Below are 17,326 nucleotides of genomic sequence, written 5' to 3'. Positions count from 1 at the left end.
AACAGCAGTCAAGAAATCCAAAGAAGCATTTCTCTGGGCAAATTTGATGCATAGGACCTCTTGAAAGTGTTGAAGAGCCAAGATGTCACCTTGAAGACTAAGGTGTGCCTGACCCAAGCCATGGTATTTTCAATCGCATCATATGGATGTGAAAGCTGGACAATGAATAAGGAAGACGGAAGAAGAACTGACGCTTTTGAACTGTGGCGTTGGAGAAGAATATTGAATATACCACGGACTGCCAAAAGAACGAACAAATCTGTCTTAGAAGAAGTACAGCCAGAATGCTCCTTAGAGGCAAGGATGGCGAAACTGCGTCTTACATATTTGGACATGTTGTCAGCAGGGATCAGTCCCTGGAGAAGGACATCATGCTTGGTAGAGAACAGGGTCAGCGGAAGAGAGGAAGACCCTCAACGAGGTGGATTGAGGCAGTGGCTGCAACGATGAGCTCAAGCATAACTACAATTGTAAGGGTGGCTCAGGACCGGGCAGTGTTTTGTTCTGTTGTGCATAGGGTCGCTATGAGTCAGAAGCGACTGGACGGCACATAACAACAACAAAAACAACAGATGGGAAAGGTGCCTAGAAGTTGTGACAGCTCTTTGTAGAAGCTGTGTGCTGTTGTGAAATGTTAAAAAGAAAAATATAAAACAAAAAGACCAACCTTCTCACTTACTACTTGTGTGATTCAGAGCAAATTACTTATGCTCTGCCTGGGCTTCAGATTCTCCACTGATACACCAGAAACAGGTTCTCACTCCAGGTTTTGTAGATGTATGTAAAGCTCTGGCAGCACAGTAGATGCTCACTACTCACCCAATCCCCATATCTTCCTTGGCAGCTACTACAACATAAGCACCTCAACGTAACAGGTGAAATTGACCCAAGGATCTAAGGATCAGAAACCTTGACTTTTTTGTAAGCTGACAATTTTATAGTGATTATATCCCTCATGTTTATTACCTTGTTGTTTCGTCAGCAGTTATAGCAGTCTTGGAAAGAGCCAGCCCTTCTCAGCTTTGTCAAGAAGAATCAAGAGAAAAAAATCTGTGATTTCGGCCCCCTGAGTCCAGGCGGCGCAGCGCCCTCTGCCGGCCAGTGTGATGGAGGCCAGGGGAACCGGGCCCAGCACGCAAAGCCGCCAAGGCAGGAGGGTGGTGGAGGGAGCCTGGGTCGTCGAGTTGCCCCTGCTCCGTGACCCCAACCTCCCGAAAGCAGCTCCTTCCCACAAGGATCTACATAAAGACCTTCTTTCCCCCATCCCCGGTCATACCCATGTGTTTTTCCAACTAATTACTTAAGAATTCTGCTAATCACCTAGCTCTTTCTTGCCTAGAGGTATGGGTTGCCTTGTAGTGAAAACCCAGAGCCCTCTGGTATATGAAAGTTAAATAGTCTGAGCTCTTCAAAGCAAAATGCCAAACTCTTTCCAAAACTCTGGGTCTGAAGTGGGCAGATGTGATAAGCAATGATTATAAATTTTTTTTTTTTTTTTTATAAAATAGAATAGAAGATAAAAAGGATGACAGGGCCCCAGGAAAAGACTGACATAAAAAGTTTTCCTCCTGCTGAGAGGAGGGATTTCTGTACAAACTAGCACCAAATGTCATACTTTGCGATGAGGTTACCTTGTTCTGAGTTTGCCTTTGTTTTTTAGGAAGTTCCTGGGACTTCCTAACGGCTAAAGAATTGGTAGATAATGTATGTTAATCAGATGCTACTTGCAGTATTTTTATCAAGGGGGACCCATACCAGGTGTCATCAACACAGTTTAGCCCTACCCAGTGAGAATACAATTTCAGACACCATTAACAAGCTATTGTCTCAACGGAGAAGGACAATCAATATTTAGACTGAGCGAAGCCAAAGCCACTGCCGTTTTTAATTGTCTAAGTCATCATTTACCTTGGGTTTCTGCACTGCTGCATTTGCAGGTAAACTTCAACTTAATTAAAAAAAAAAATGTAATCCATTCTGTTTCTAGAACCATCTTTGACCCATGTGGGGAGAACACAGTTTGGTATATCCGAATCTTGCATTTAATTGCAACATAATTGGCCATAAGTCAAGTGAAGCTAAATATTTCATTTTGTTTTTTCAGTTAAAGAGGTCAAACCGAGCTTGGCTGATACCGAAAACGACTGCAGTTCAAATCCACCAGCCGCTCCTTGGAAACCCTATTAGACAGTTGTATTCTGTCCTATCTGGTTGCTACGAGTCAGAATCGGCTTGACAGCAATGAGTTTTTTATGGTCAAGAGCTTTGAAGTAAGAAAAATGAATTTGAATACATTTATATTTTTCTTATTCTCACAGAAATGAATCGTTTTCATTATTAAAGATCTTCATGCACATATACCTTGTTTCCAGTCTGTTCTTTCATTACTTATCAAAGCTTCTGCTTCTAGTGTCACAGAGCCTTGCATGGCTGTGACAAGAAACTCAGGACCCTGCACTGCTGTGACAGGACACACTAAGGAAGGAGCTCACCTTTCCCTCAGTAGTGGATTCTAAGGTAGCTAGAGCCTTGGTCAGCTCTTTTCTCTGTGCCTGGCCCCAGGCAGCTCATCTTTGCTTGTTTAGATTCAGAGAATTATGGAACAAATGAATTATAAGGACATTTAGAGATAATCCACACTGACATTCTCATTTTATTAATTCATTTATTCCCGCTCTCATTTTACACATGAGGGAATGGAGAGGTAACGTGAATTGACAAACAGATTTGGAACCCTGGCTGACCTTCTGAATTACCAGGAGGGCTTTAAAAGGAGGTACCTGGGTGGAGCAAAAGGGTTGGGTGCCACTACTGACCTAAAGATTGTCTTCTGATGTCTTCTGTATGATGCTGTTGTGTTTCTAGTCACTCTGTCTCCTGTGATTCCCTAGTCTTCTACAATGAAACATTAATTCACTTCACACTTATTTCCTCGAGACCTAGGAGGCCCCTAGTGGTATGAACAGTTAACACTCTGGATTGTTTACCGAAAGCCTGAAGATTCTAGTCCACCCAGAGGCATCTTGGAAGAAGGGCCTGGCAATCTACTTCCAACAAATCAGCCATTGGAAACCCACTGGAGCACAGTTCTGCTCTGACATATGGGGTCATCTGAGTCAGAAACAACTCGATGGCAATTGGTTCTGGTGTGGGGGACCTACTGTGCACATGACCCAAATTCAGGAGATTTAAATATGAGTAAGACATGGCCTGTGTCCTTGAAAAGCACATACTATGATGGAGGAGAGTGAGAAGAAAGAATTCCCAATGAATGTGAGAAGTGGTATAATAATACAACAGATAAAGGAAAAGGCAAGTTCATTACAGTACATGTCATGTACTGTTTTTGACAGAGGAAAACAAATACTTCCTTGATCTGTTAGGAATGAAACGTCAGTAGCCATTATAACCCCCAAAAACCCCAGTGCCGTCAAGTCGATTCCGACTCATAACGACCCTACAGGACAGAGTGGAAATTCCCCATAGGGTTTCCAAGGAGCTCCTGGCGGATTTGTACTGCGGACTCTTTGGTTAGCAGCCCTAGCACTTAACCATTACGCCACCAGGGTTTCCAAAAAATATAAACATAAATAATATAAATATAATATAATTAACATAATATAAATATAAAAATATAAAGGTAGCCTTTATAGAGGACAATTAACAGTTTATATTAAAAGCCCATACCTTCTGAACACTTCTAGAAATTTATGCTAAAGAAGTAATAGGCCAAAGTGTAGTGGATACTGTAGTGTGGGCCCTGACTCCCCCAATTCAGAATCAAGATACTTATCTTGGCACCCCCTAAACCCTCAGCTGCTGGAATGGTGGTGACAGACACGCTCAGCTCAGTCTTTTTCTGAGAATTGCTCTCAGTGGCAGAGAGCCGTTCTGACTAAGGTAAAGACCTTCTATCCAGGGCAGGTCCACATCCAGTGAACGGTCAGTGAGGGGATACAAAGGCCTGGGGCCTTTAATTCAGGATAACTCTGAAGGATGAGAACCTTCCTTTACCTTTCTGTGAATCTGTCTTTCTGGACTACAGTGTGTGACTGGGTTTGTTTTATACAAGTTCGGCCAAATGCAATTGGTGAAATATACCCACAAATGTAACTTGGGCTCTGTGAAAAGCCTAAAAGTCTTAAGGAAATCAATTTCATATTGAGATCAAATCTTTCTTCCTGGGAGGTACTGAGAAGAAGACTTTTTAGGAGTTCTTTTTTTTCTTAAGAAAAAAGATTTTAACTGGGAGAGATCTTAGATCCTTCTTTACTCTTGAATTTCTTGTTAAAGAATACTTAAGTGCAGAGAAGTCACAAGGCTTGGCCTCAGTCCCTGAGTGGCTTAACAGCAAAAGGTCTCAAGGGGGTTGAGCTGCCTGTGGCACTCATACTCGTCGTCACACATGTGTGCTGAGTGGATACCCTCTCCTGCTCACATTTAACAACCTTAGCCCTGCTGAGGTCTGCTTTTCTAGTTCCTCTGTGAGAGATAAAAATGACTAAAAGAAAAAAAAGGAGTTGGGGCAGAACCAGAATGGCAGTCAGGGATTAGGACCTTCTTTTCTAGAAAAGTAAGAATATCAACCATATTCAGGGGGAAGGAGCTCAGCTCAGAAGAGATTGGAATAAGATGGACGTACAGGGCGCGAATCCAAAGCTCAAAGCAGGCCAGGCAGAGGGTTAGGAGAAGGTTGGACTTAGTGACCTGACAAAAGGTTCCCCTTAAGTAGATGTGAGACTTATCCCCTAAGCTGGATAAAGCAGGTCTGTCTTCACCTTGGTATGGCTGCCTAGACTTCGCTATCCAGTGGATTGTCCCTTGACAATATCTCCCACCTGTGGAGAAATAAGCACTGTGGTGCTCATAGTAACAGTCCTAATGATTATCACAAGGAGGAAAGCAGGAGATGGAAGATGTGTAGGGAGGTATTTCTAAGCAAATGACTTCTCTCATGACCTTGTTCACTGAGTATCTGTTTATGGTGATGGAAAACTTTGCAATGGGTACTGGTGATGGCTGCACAACATGATTACTGTACTTGGTGTCACTGAATTTGTACATGGAAAATATGTTGAATCGACAAATGTTGTGTTATATGTGTGTATATATATATGTATTTCTACGACAACAACAAAAAAGATGAGTTGTCTTCAAAGAAAGGAAGGAATACTTCTCGGAGTAGTTGTCCTCCTGAGGGTTCTTCCTCCTAAACAGGCTCCCCTTCCTGCAGTGTCCGTGATGGAATCAATAAAGGAGCCCCAGGGAATGGAGAGCTGGGAGCCCTGCCCCACTCATCCCATTTCTGACTCTCCCCCTTCACTTGTGTTGCTCCAATGGAAGTGCCCGTGAGTGTACCTCAGTGTGAGTCCCTAGTCCCCATAACTTCACAGGTAAAATCAGCTGCAAAGCCATCTCTACTTTCTCCCACTACGTTTCACAACAGGAAGAGCTGCGGGAGAACTCCAGGAAGAAAGCCAGAGCTAGAAGAAGAGGAGACAATTTTGGCATGAGAGATGCAACCCTTTGGGTGCAGTATCAGAGCCATGGTTTCCCCAACCATGGCACACCTGGCAGTACATTGAACACTGCACTGGAAGTGGGAGACCTGAGGCTGCTTTCTGCTTCTGCAACCAACACTGTCTGACCTTGGGACTGCTTTGGTCCTCAGTCACCTCATGTGTGTAATGGGAGGACTGGACAAAGATGGAAGCTCTTCTCCATTGCTTGTGTCCTTCCATTCCCTGAGTTCCAGGTAAATATTTATATCTTTTCCATGTTGATGTTCCATGTCATTTGCGTGACATTCAAAGCACTTCTATTCTGGCCAAAATTTTTCTGTATCATCCTCTGCCTCTTCCTAGTAAAAGCCACATAAAGAAACTTGATGTTCTCCAAACACACAATGCTTTGTGATGTGTCTGCTTCTACTATAAATTGCACTTTCTCCATCCCAAATGGAGGGAAAAAAACTATTTAGCCTTCTATGTCATCCGCAAGGTGATTTTTTTCTATGAAAACTCTGATTTCCCCCATCCCACCCCTTTCCTCCTATTGTTCCCTAATAATTCTGTCTTCTCCTCTAAAACCAAACCAAACCCACTGCCGTAGAGTCGATTCTGACTCATAGCGAGCCTACAGGACAGAGTAGAACTGCCCCACAGGGTTTCCAAGGAGTACCTGGCGGATTCGAACTGCTGACCTTTTGGTGAGCAGCTGTAGAACTTAACCACTACGGAACCAGGGTTTCCATTTGCATGCGAGAGGGCAGGAAATTAATCTAATAAAAAATCAGGCACTTGCTACCTCAGTGAAATTTCTAGAGGACCAGTGGTTGTGTTAAATATGCCCCTCCAACAATTAAAAAGGAAACAAAATGCCTGGTTGGCCTCTGGATTTTGGAGGCAACATATCCCTCATTTGAGTGTGCTACTCTGGCCCATTTATCAAGTGACTGGAAAAGCTGCTAATTTTAAGTGAATCCTAGAACAAGAAAAGCCTCTGCAATAGGTTCATGCTTCTGTGCAAGACTCTTGACCACTTGGGCCATACGATCAGGCTGATCCAATGGCTCCTGAAGTGTCAGTGGCACATAAATATGCAGTTGGAGTCTTTGGCAGGCCCCTATTGGAGAATGGAACCCAGGCCTTAGAAAATACTTACTCATTTGGAAATGCTCTGTACCTGCCCACATGCCCTTTTGTATTCTGAAACTGATCCTGCCTATATAAACCAGGCTCAACAAGCTCCCTTCAGGGCAGTCTTGGTCTTCCCTTGGTCTACCAATAAAGATGCCTTTCGTTCTTCCCAGCTCGGTCTCTGTCTTTTGGGCTCTGATGGAGTTGCACTGAGCAGAACCTGGAGTTCCCAGCAACAACCTCACTGCCTGACTCACATTTCCATCTTTTTCCGTTCCAATGTTTCTCTGCTTGCTCACTTTCTCAGTTTGAGAAGGGACCACAGAATGCTATTTTGTGTGTGTGTGTGTGTTTGGGGGGCCGTGCTGGGCTTTTGGAGGCTGTCTAATGACTGGCCATCCCTAGATGTAAAACATAAGACATAAAGACATCCTTATTCTATACATTCCCCCCTTCCTTGTTCTTTTAAAGATCTGAACTGTGATCCTGAAATCTTCTTGTTGGACCAGATCCTTGAAATTCTTCTGGCCCTGGGAAGGTACCAAAAGAATGACCACTTTCATGCAGCCATGCTCACCACCTTGGTGGAATCTTATGGACTAAATCAGACATTCCACCAGGCACCTTTATATCAGGTCCTGTGCCATAATTATCTCTGCCCCACTCCGCTCTTTCATGAACTAATTCTAAATTGGCCCCCCAAGATGATCTAAGCACTATCTAACCACCCTGAACCAAATAAAACCTGGCTGGGGTTGGGTAGGTGGACAAATTATGATAACATGAAACTAATCTCATGCGACATCAGCTCTTCCTTACCTCCACTTCCTCTTCTAAATTTATACACATTAGCAAGTAGGTCGATTTTACTAAAGATTTCATGAATACTACACGGCAAGGATTGTAAGGATGGCACAGGACCCGCCAGTGTTTCGTCCTGTTGTACCTAGAGTCGCTGGGAGTTGGAACCTGTTAGATGGCACCTAATGACAACAACATTGCAAAAACAATTTGAAATTCTTAAAGAATTTGTTCTTCCCATCCAAATTCCTCTCTGCTTCCCCCTTCTTTCTTTCCCTCCCCAGGGCTCCAAAACTGCAAGCTATTTTAAGCCCAAGTTTTTAGCAAAACAAAAATCTGTCAGACGGTTGACTCTATTTGCCTTAGACAGCAATTCAGAGGTCATCTGGTATTATTTCACCATGCTCCTTGGGGACAGGGAGCCTCAACCCCGCCCTGAGTGAACAAGAGCTACCATTTCTTAAAGTTGTACTTATGCCAGATGGTGCTCTACTTCTTGTACACATCTTACCCTATTATGTCCTAAAAACAAATCTAAGAGGTACATACTATTATTACCCCCATTTTAGAGAGGAGCAAACCGAGGAACAGGGAAATTAAATTCTGTGACTTGTGTAAGGCCAAATACAAACTGAAAAGGAGGGAAGAGGAACCACTCCCCTGTTCTTTCAGGATTCACTTTAGATAACTTCTAAGGTTATCTCAACTTTGTCTCTTTGAAAAGTCTCTAAATCAAGGATGTTTCCTGGAGGGCCTGAGAACCTTGACTTTTGAAATGTAATCTCCTAAAAGGAGATTAGCATAACTTTGGGTATCTTGCCCAAAAGATACAAGAAAATTAGCAATTTTATCTTGAAAACATGAATGTAGTGAGTCCTGTTCACTTAGGTCTATAAAGGGTCAGATTCCTTCCTGTCTTTGGGATCTCTTTAGCTGATTGCCTGTGATGTGTCACATTTTGGTTTTATGTTTATTCAATAGTAAAACTTTCTTTCTCTTCTGTTTTAGTGGAGAGGTTTTCTGGGTTGGGAGTAGATTTTGTTTTAAGTAACTTTTCTCCAATACTTGCCCAGCTCTTCAGGTGCTGGGCCAGGTTTTTGGCTGAGGCAGTCTGCATCCAGAGCATGGATGACTATTTTGATAATTCTTACTCTAGAGAGATCAGTTATTGCCCAGAAAAAGCAAGTCTCTTTCCAGGAGGGAATTCTGCTGTTAAGAAAGATAATGTTCTCTGCATTTTGTCTTCTCCAAAAAGCACTCTGGGTGCATTAGTTGTCTTTACTTCCTCTACTCAACTTTTACCTACATGATGAGTTTTCACTGTGGATAAGCACACACCCTCATTACTCCAGGATTAAGGTAGAGGTTGGGCAGGAAAAAAAAAAAAAAAAACTGGGTGAGGTCATTATAGAGGCCTTCTTCTCTTCCCAACCCAGGCCCTTTCTCTCTCCTTCTCCATATCCAGGAAGTCTGCCTGCTGGGGACATCAGAAGCCCCCACCCAGGAGGTGTGCACTTCAGAGATTTGGAATTCTGGCCAGGGTACTCCAGAACTCCTGGGGAGAGAAAAGGAGAGCCCTCTCCTGAAATCGCTCTCCTTGCTTTTGTAGGGGACAAAAATCTCCAAGTTCAGTAAAGCGAAAAGAAAGTTTTATTAGGCATATATTCAAAAGGACAAAAGCTGAGAAGCGGACAAGCATGTTGCCAGAGCTTTGTCTGCCTGAGTGCAAGGAAATATTACAGGGTAGGCAAGAATGGCAAAACAGATTAGCATGCTGCCACAGCCATGTCTGCCCGAGTCCAAGGAAATTATAGACAAAAGTGGGAAAACGGACAAGCATACTGCCACAGCCATGTCTGACTGAGTCCACGGAAGCTTACAGAGTCCTCAGTATATATTAACATTACAAATGGGCGAAACCGTTGAAAGCTTCACCTTTTCACAGATTGGCTAGAAACTGTCATCTTACATTTTGAATTGTCTTTCTTAACAATCGTTGGTACAGGTTTCAGTAACCTTTTTTGGTCCAACAAATTTCGATTCACTAAATGTTAATAGAAAGTAAAAGTAGAAAGTCTTTTGTGTTCTGGCTTAAGTGAAAGTTTCCCTAAAAGATATTTTCCAAGATTAATTTTTTTTTTTTTTTTATTCTATCTATTGTCTTTATACCTCAGGGCCCAGTTGATGTGTCCTTGTGAGCCCATCTCCAGCTGGGTCACACTCTCTGTACTCAAGGACTGGGAATAATGACTCCAATATAATTTCCTAAAGCAGTGCCCTTGTTAAGCTCCAAGGGGCTCTTGGTGAAAATTAGCCCCTAAGTGATAACAAAGGTTTTGCTGTGATTCGTGAAGTCTGGGTGCCAGCAGCCCTAGTGACTTTCTCCACTGTTCCAAGGGAATCAGTAGAGAGATGAGGCTCCCAAGGTAAGAAAGACTCCTAGAAGCAAAGACACACTTTCCCCAGCAACACTGAGATGGGGGTGGCCTGAGTGATTCCCCACCCTTCTTCACTCAGTCCTTGCTTCTGTATGGACTGATCCCAACAGACTCCTCCTACCCTTCCCTTCTTGGAAGCCAAGGCCCTTTGCAATTTGTATAAGGTTCATATCCTGGGGACAAGTGATAAAAGAAACTCCATCTGCTCTCTCCTGGAGACCAAGGTAAGCTGCCCAAAAGATATCCTCAGAATGTGCTTCCGCTCAGTGGTTGGGGAGGAGGGAGGCAAATGTGGGTAAGGCTATCAAAGAGAAAGCTTGGGCCAGGTAATCATCATTCAGGGGAAGAGTTGGGGTGGAGAGTGGAAAATTAGGGCTCTAGAGAACCTAGGGACTGGAGAAGGGGGAGACTCCAAGTTAGGGAAAGGGAGCATATCTCTTTAGAATACCGTGGAACCGCTTTTTGAGGTTCCCTTGTGTTGTAGGTTCCCTCGTGTTGTAGGGCAACGAGGCTCCGTCAACCATGATCCTAAACGTCATGGTGAACCTCAGGGGTATAACTGCGCTCATGGTTTAGTCAAAATGATCTTCTAATGAGCCAGTTGAGCACTAGGTACAAATGTTTATTTTTCAAATATATTTTAGAGCAAAGAAACTATAGGATCCAGACAGGACTGCCAGGATTTTATGTCGCTTTTTAAATTTTTCTTAGTACTGTGAAGTAGTGCCAGGATCAGGTCAGGTTAGAGGAGAAGAAGGCCTTCCTCTACCTTGTTGTTGTTGATAGTCGCTGTTGAGACAATTCTGACTCATGGCAACCCCGTGTGTGCAGAGTAGAGCTCTTCCACAGGGCTTTCAAGGCTGTGAACTTTTGGAAGCAGATTGTCAGGCCTGTCTTCTGAAGTACCTCTGGGTGGGTTCAAACCACCAACTTTTGTACTAATACTTAGGCACTTTACCATTTGTACCACTCAGGAGCTCTTTCTCTATCTAGTGAGATTAAAATGCTCCTGAAGGGAAGTATATGTAAGTACCTTTTTACTTGGAAAATCAGGAAGAGGGGCTTCTATCTGTCTGACCTAAAAGGGAGACTATAAGGCAGGGAAGCCACAAGAGGGAGCTGGGGTACTTTCTAAGTGGATTCTTTTCCAATTCTCTGCCTTTCTTGAGCAGGCTCCCCCAGGTAAGTGAGACAACCCATGGCTCTGGAGAAGTCCTTCGCCCTGTTCCCCTACTAGCCCTGATGCTGCTGGTGCTGCGGTGGGCCCAGCCTTCCCTGGGCAAGGAATCCCCAGCCAGGAAGTTCCAGCGGCAACACATGGATTCCCAGAAAGCAATCCTAGCAACAGCTCTAGTTACTGCAACCTAATGATGAGGTGCCGTAATATGACAAAGGGATATTGCAAGTCAGTGAACATATTTGTGCAAAATCCCCTGGTAGACATCCAGGCCATCTGCTTCCAGGAGAACATCACCTGCAAGAATGGGCAGCCCAACTGCCACCAGAGCAACTCAAGCATTCCTATCACAGTCTGCCACTTGATGGGCAGCTCCAAGTACTCCAACTGTGCATACGGGACCAACAACATGATGAGACATATCATCCTGGCCTGTAAGGGGAAACCGTATGTGTCTGTCCACTTTGATGGTTCCGTGGAGGTCGTCTCCTTAGGCCAGAGCACACATGCCTCCACCACCTCATGATTGTGACATCTAGGTCATAACACACATATGGGTCTGAGTTTTGCCCCTCAGTGGATTTGGCAGTTAGGGGCAGGGGTTTTGGGATTATGTTAACGTCTTCACTGCTTCTCTTTATATAATATAGTTGCAACCACTTGGATTCCTGAAGCTGTCCCTACCCAGGCAGTCTTTCCGTAATTGCTTTCCTGCAAAGAGCAAGAAGTATAAATTAACTAAATCTGTGAGCAGTTGTGAGGTGTGGGATCACTTTGCAGAAAGCAATTTTGGCCTTCCTTTTCTGTTCTTTTGAGCCATACTAAAACCTGAGGCTAATGAATGGGGGGCTGACCAGCACAAGAGGGATCAACCTGGGAGCCTGATGCTAACTAAGCCTCAGGAGGCATTATGTAATCTATCTTGGCCATGGGATGAAGCTGATAGGATCCCTGAGCCCTAAGGCTCAGATGGAGCTTCCTGGTTGGTGACCATGCATGGGAGAGGACAGGGCGTCCCTCTTTGGGATATGGAAGCTTCACTCTGTGACCCCTCCCAGACCTCACCCTACATGTCTTTTTGTTTGTATCCTTTTTGGTTGTAATAAAGTTGTAGCCATAAGTATGGTATACTCTCCTGAAGGTTCTAAGATTAGTTCTAGCAAATTAACAAACCCACAGGGGTGGGAGCCAGGTGGTGTCTGCCTATTTGGCAATCTGAAAGACGGTGTCCTTCTAACCTTCAATTTCATACCTAGCTCTGAATGGCTAGAGTCCAAGACATGTTGCATGGGCAGCTGGTCTGAAAGATGATGTCCATTTAACTTGTGAGTTCTGACCCAGCTCTGGGTGGCTAGCATTGGAGAGGGAGTGTGCTATATGAGCTACTGGTGATGAGGATGGGGAAGTGGGATGGTGAGAATTGGACCCATTTCCACATTTGGGGGATTGGATTCATGCTAATCCTTACCACTCAGTTAGCAACAAAGGTGAGAGTTTCCCACTGTACCCCTTGCTTAGGGCAGTAGTGAATGGAATAATTAAATGCCTACGCTTCTTACTCTTAGTTTTTAGTGACCTGAAAGAATCCCATCTCTTTTGGATTCCTTAATTTCACGCATAACGCTGTTCAGGGTGGATGTTTTTGATAAAAGGGGGCATGGCCAAGACTCTGGCATGGAGGGAAGGATAGCATGACTTCGGGAAGACCCTGCCAGTCTCAGGGTGGGGAGGTAGAGTCTATAAAATTATGTTCCTCTTTTTAAATAAGCTATTACTGAATCAGAAAAATGGGCATATTGGCTCTAGTACGTGGAAAGTCAGAACCATACATTTTGGAGCTAGAGGAAACGTTAGAGAATTACGAGACAGCAAGTAGGTTTCAGCTTGTGTGTCAACCGATTGACAGGGCTGCTTAGAATGTTGCAGAAAAAAATTCTAAGCAGTAGTATGATCCAACGGTGGCCTCTACTGAAGGCACAAGAAGGGAAAGAGTGTGTGCGCCATATGTTTGCCATCCCTGAACCCTCACCTTACTCAGAAAGGTTGAGATTTGCTCACGGCCCACTGCTAGTGAATTGCACACCTGGGACTAGAACCCACTTTTCCTGAATTCCCAGTCATTCTTCTTTCTGCTACCAGAGTCTAAGTCTGATACGAAAATGCCCTAGTCTACCTCCATCAAGTTCTGTGGGTCCATGGCTCTCTCCCTAAGCTCCTTGGTACTATCTCAGAGGTTCTCAGAATACTTGGCCTGTGGCTCTGTTTTTGGCTACCCTTCATTAAATCTGTTTAGAGGACTAGACGTAGGGCTTCAGTCATCACATAATCATTTCATTTGACCCCTTGTTCATAGTTGCTTCTGGCTCTAGACAAGGTCCCAAAACTAAAGAAAGGCCCTACTTTTAGCCAGTTTGATCAGCTCTGTCATTACAAGCCCTGGTGGTGCAGCGGTTAAGTGCTCGCCTGCTATCTGTGGGAGAAAAATGTGATAATCTCCATAAGGATTCAAACAAAAAGACCAAACCAATTGCTGTCAGGTCGAGTTCCTACTCAGAGCGACACTGTAGGAGAACAGAATAGAACTGCTCCCTAGTTAGGGTTCCAAGGCTGTGAATTTTTACAGAAGCAGACTGCTACATCTTTCTCCTGCAGTGACTGGTGGGTTTAAAACACTGACCTTTGAGTTAGCAGCCAAGTGCTTAACCGTTATGCCATTGAGGTTCCTTTCCATAAAAGATTAGAACCTTAGAAAATTTATGGGGCAGTTCTACTCTGCCCTGTAGGGTCACTATGAGTCAGAATCAACTCAAAGGTAGAGGGTGATTTCCTTTTGTAAAGTGAACCCTTACCCTGGGGACTTCCAGCTGAGGAAGGAGGCTTATAGATGATAGAGGGCTCAGAAATCCTTACATTTCTGTGGCAATGGAAATCTGATTCCTTATCAGGAAGTGAGGATGAAGAAGAAAAAAAGGAAACCTTAAGTTCTCAGTTAAGTCTCCTTTAGTCAAATTTTTCCTGTGTTCACCTCGATATTGTCCCCAGACCCAAAGCTCTTAACTTTCCCTCCAGCCACAGCTGCTAGCCAAAAGCTTGGCAGTTCAAATCTGCCAGCCAGCCCTTGGAAACTGTACGGGGTAGTTCTACTCTATCCTATAGAGTCGCTATGAGTTGGAATCAACTCCACGGAAATTTTTTTTTTGGAGGGGAGGGGGTTTAGTGCCAAGTGAACACTTTGCATAAAACAGTTCTCAGGTGTGGGACAGCTGGACGTCTATCTTGGGAATAAGGTGAGAGGTGAAGATGGATAGTCTAGGTGCAGACTGTACACAACCAAGGAGCCCATGGGAAGAGAAAGTGCCCTAAATAGGAGGAAACAGGGAGAAGAAAGACTAAGGTTTGTGTCTTAATTACCTAGTGCTACTACAAATACCACAAGTAGGTGGCTTTAAAAAACAGAAAGTTATTTTTTCTCAGTTCTGGAGGCTAAAAGTCCAGGTCAGGGTCTTGACCAAGTCAATTCCTTCCTTGTTGGTGGCCCAGGGTATTCCTTGAATCCTTGCATCTCTTGCCTTGTGGCAACACTCACATGGCATCAGTCATACCTCGTGTGTCTCTGTATCCATTCTGCTCTTTTTATAACTCACAAGTGTTAAGATTTAGAATCCACCCCAATTCCACCACACCTAGATGATGCCTACCTACCATGACTGACTGCTCTGACAGGTATCACAGTAGAGGGTCCTGGACAGAGCTACAGAAAATATAGAGCAAAATTGAAACTCACAGAAAAAAGACCAAACTTACTGGTCTGACAGAGACTGGAGAAACCATAAGAGTATGGCCCCTGGACACCATTTTACTCAGTACCAAAGTCTCCCCTGAGGCTCACTTTTCAGCCAAAGGTTAGGCAGGCCCATAAAACACAATGTACACTTAGCTCAACCAGGAATACAAGACTAAATGGGCACCAGTCAGGGGCAAGGACGAGAAGGCAGGAGGTGGCAGGAAAGCTGGTGGAATGGAAGCGGGGAACCCAAGGTCAAGAAGGGGAGAGTGTGAACACGTAGCTGGGTTGGTGACCAGTGTCACTGAACAATATGTGTATTAATTGTTTAACAAGTGTCTTAGTCATCTACTTCTGCTATAACAAAAATACAAGTGGATGGCTTCAACAGACAGAAGCTTATTCTCTCACAGTCTAGTAGGCTAGAAGTCCAAATTCAGGGCGTCAGCTCCAGGGGAAGGCTTTCTCTGTCAGCTCTGATCCTTGTCATCAATCTTCCCCTGGACTAGGAGCTCCTCCACACAGGAATCCTGTGTCCAAAGGACATGGTCTGCTCCTGGCACTGCTTTCTTGGTGGTATGAGGTCCCACTGTCTCTCTGCTTGCTTCTCCCCTTCATATCCCAAGAGAAAATGGCTCAAGACACAATCCAATCTTATAGATGAAGTCCTGCCTCATTAACATAACTGCCACCTATCCCACCTCATTAACATCATAGAGGGAGGATTTACAACACACAGGAAAATCACATCAGATGACAAAATGGTACACAATCACACAATACTGGGTATCCTGGCCTAGCCAAATTGATTCACATATTTTGGGGGAGACATAATTCAATCCATGACAATAAGAAACTAATTTGTTCTGTAAAACTTCATCAAAAGCAAAATCAAAAAAAAAGTAATTCTAAAGCCTATGGGGAAGAAAAAGAATCCACCCTACTCAGGGGTGTGCCCTGGTGGAGCAGCGGTTAAGCGTTTGGATACCAACCAAAAGTTCGGCAGTTTTAGTCCACAAGCTGCTCCTTGGAAACTCTATGGGGCTGTTCTACTGGGTCCTACAGGGTCAGTCTGAGTCAAAATCGACTCAGTGGCAACGAGTTCAGTTTTTTTTTTTTTATATTCAGGTGTTATCTACTATAACAAAGAAAACCTTATTTCCAAACAGGATTGTATTTACAGGAATAAAAAAACCGGCTGCAATCAAGTGGATTCCCACTCATGGTGCCCCTATGCATATCAGAATAAAACTGTGCTCCATAAGGTTTTCAATGGCTGTTTTTTTCAGAAATAAATCACCAGGCATTTCTTCTGAGGTATCTCTGGGTGAACTTGAACCTCCAACCTTTCAGTTAGCTGTTGAACATCTTAATCATTTGAAACCAGGGACTCCATTTACAGGTGTAGGACCCAGGATTTCAGTACATATTTTTAGGGGACACAATTCAATCCATAAAGATGGTTATCTACTTAAAGACAGAAATGCCTGTATCCAGTAATTCTTCTAAGAAGGTTTCTTAGGCTGGGTTCTCTAGAGAAGTGAAACCAGTAAAGTATATAAATGTATATATTCAGAGAGAGATTTATATCAAGGCAATGGTTCATGTGGTTGTAGAGGCTAGAACTTCCCAAGTCTGGGTCAGGATAGAGACTTCTCCTCATTCACATAGACACAGGGGCTGGCGATCCCAAGATCAGCAGGTTAGAGAGCAGGGCTCTCACAGGCTGTGAAGACTGATGGATCCCAAGATCAGCAGGCAAGACCAAAGGTAAGCTGCTAGTTCCAGTCCCAAGAAGCAGAGGTCAGGTGAACAGGAGCCAGCCAGTGGATCCAGCGTGAGCTAAAAGCGCCCGAGCCTTGCCAGAATGTCCACTTATATTCAGTGCAGTCCACATGGCCAAGGAAACTCCATTTCAACTGATTGGCTATTCATAGCAGATCCCATCACGGGGGTGATCACACATCAAATCTCAGCGTGGAAGTGATCACCACATTATGTAACTGCCAAAACACTGAGAATCATGGCCCAGCCAAGTTGACATACAATCTTAACCATCACAAAAGGATAGTGTTAACTTTCAAGAATCCTCAAAGCAAATGAGCTTGAAGAATTATGCATTCTCAATGGACATGTAAACACATCTCCGCATCCCAGCTCCTCATCGTTAACAGCTTTAAGTGTACTGATAAAATTATACTGTCTTCTGCTTCTTCTCTCCTCACTCTTCTCATCCCTCCTCCTCCTCTCCTCCTCTGTGTTGTGAATTCTTCCTTCAACTCTGGCAGCCAATAGACCCCCAGCCAAGCATTATCCCACATCAAAACTGATCAGTCATCTACATCTAAAATGAACCCCTCAGTTAACAGGGTACCTGATAATCACATCCAGCTCTTTCTATGTGCTGCTTCAGTCAGGATTTGCACTTTACTTTGACTGTTCTAATCAGGAAATGAAAGGCTGTTCCCAGTCTCCATTCTTGCCTGCT

At 44.0% G+C, this 17,326-nt stretch overlaps 4 protein-coding genes and 1 pseudogene across 9 annotated transcripts in view; 3 read left to right on the top strand and 2 right to left on the bottom strand.

Moving 5' to 3' along the window:
* LOC126083631 (brain ribonuclease-like) overlaps window positions 1-1,633 on the top strand; it is a 51,231-nt gene extending 49,598 nt beyond the window's left edge. Inside the window, exon 5 of the mRNA XM_049897500.1 lies at window positions 986-1,633. The gene's annotated coding sequence lies outside the window, so the exon portion shown is untranslated. The remainder of the gene's footprint in view (window positions 1-985) is intronic.
* Window positions 1-17,326, bottom strand: part of LOC126084014 (ribonuclease K6-like) — a 152,685-nt gene that overhangs the window by 77,740 nt on the left and 57,619 nt on the right. Inside the window, exon 1 of one of the 3 annotated variants that reach the window (XM_049898152.1) lies at window positions 967-1,030. The exons of the other annotated variants lie outside the window; for them this stretch is intronic. The gene's annotated coding sequence lies outside the window, so the exon portion shown is untranslated. Of the gene's footprint in view, window positions 1-966; window positions 1,031-17,326 lie in introns of those variants that run through there. 3 annotated transcript variants of the gene reach the window in all.
* LOC126084013 (ribonuclease K3-like) overlaps window positions 1-17,326 on the bottom strand; it is a 90,529-nt gene that overhangs the window by 15,598 nt on the left and 57,605 nt on the right. The window contains exon 1 of one of the 3 annotated variants that reach the window (XM_049898149.1): window positions 967-1,030. The exons of the other annotated variants lie outside the window; for them this stretch is intronic. The gene's annotated coding sequence lies outside the window, so the exon portion shown is untranslated. Of the gene's footprint in view, window positions 1-966; window positions 1,031-17,326 lie in introns of those variants that run through there. 3 annotated transcript variants of the gene reach the window in all.
* Window positions 1-17,326, top strand: part of LOC126084010 (ribonuclease pancreatic-like) — a 159,058-nt gene that overhangs the window by 107,861 nt on the left and 33,871 nt on the right. The gene's annotated exons all lie outside the window — the stretch shown is intronic.
* Window positions 11,076-17,326, top strand: part of LOC126084011 (ribonuclease pancreatic-like) — a 55,358-nt pseudogene continuing 49,107 nt past the window's right edge.

The sequence above is a fragment of the Elephas maximus genome, chromosome 10 (genome assembly GCF_024166365.1).
Source record: "Elephas maximus indicus isolate mEleMax1 chromosome 10, mEleMax1 primary haplotype, whole genome shotgun sequence".
NCBI classification, from domain to species: Eukaryota; Metazoa; Chordata; class Mammalia; order Proboscidea; family Elephantidae; genus Elephas; species Elephas maximus.
This window is presented reverse-complemented; position numbering and strand designations above follow the sequence as displayed.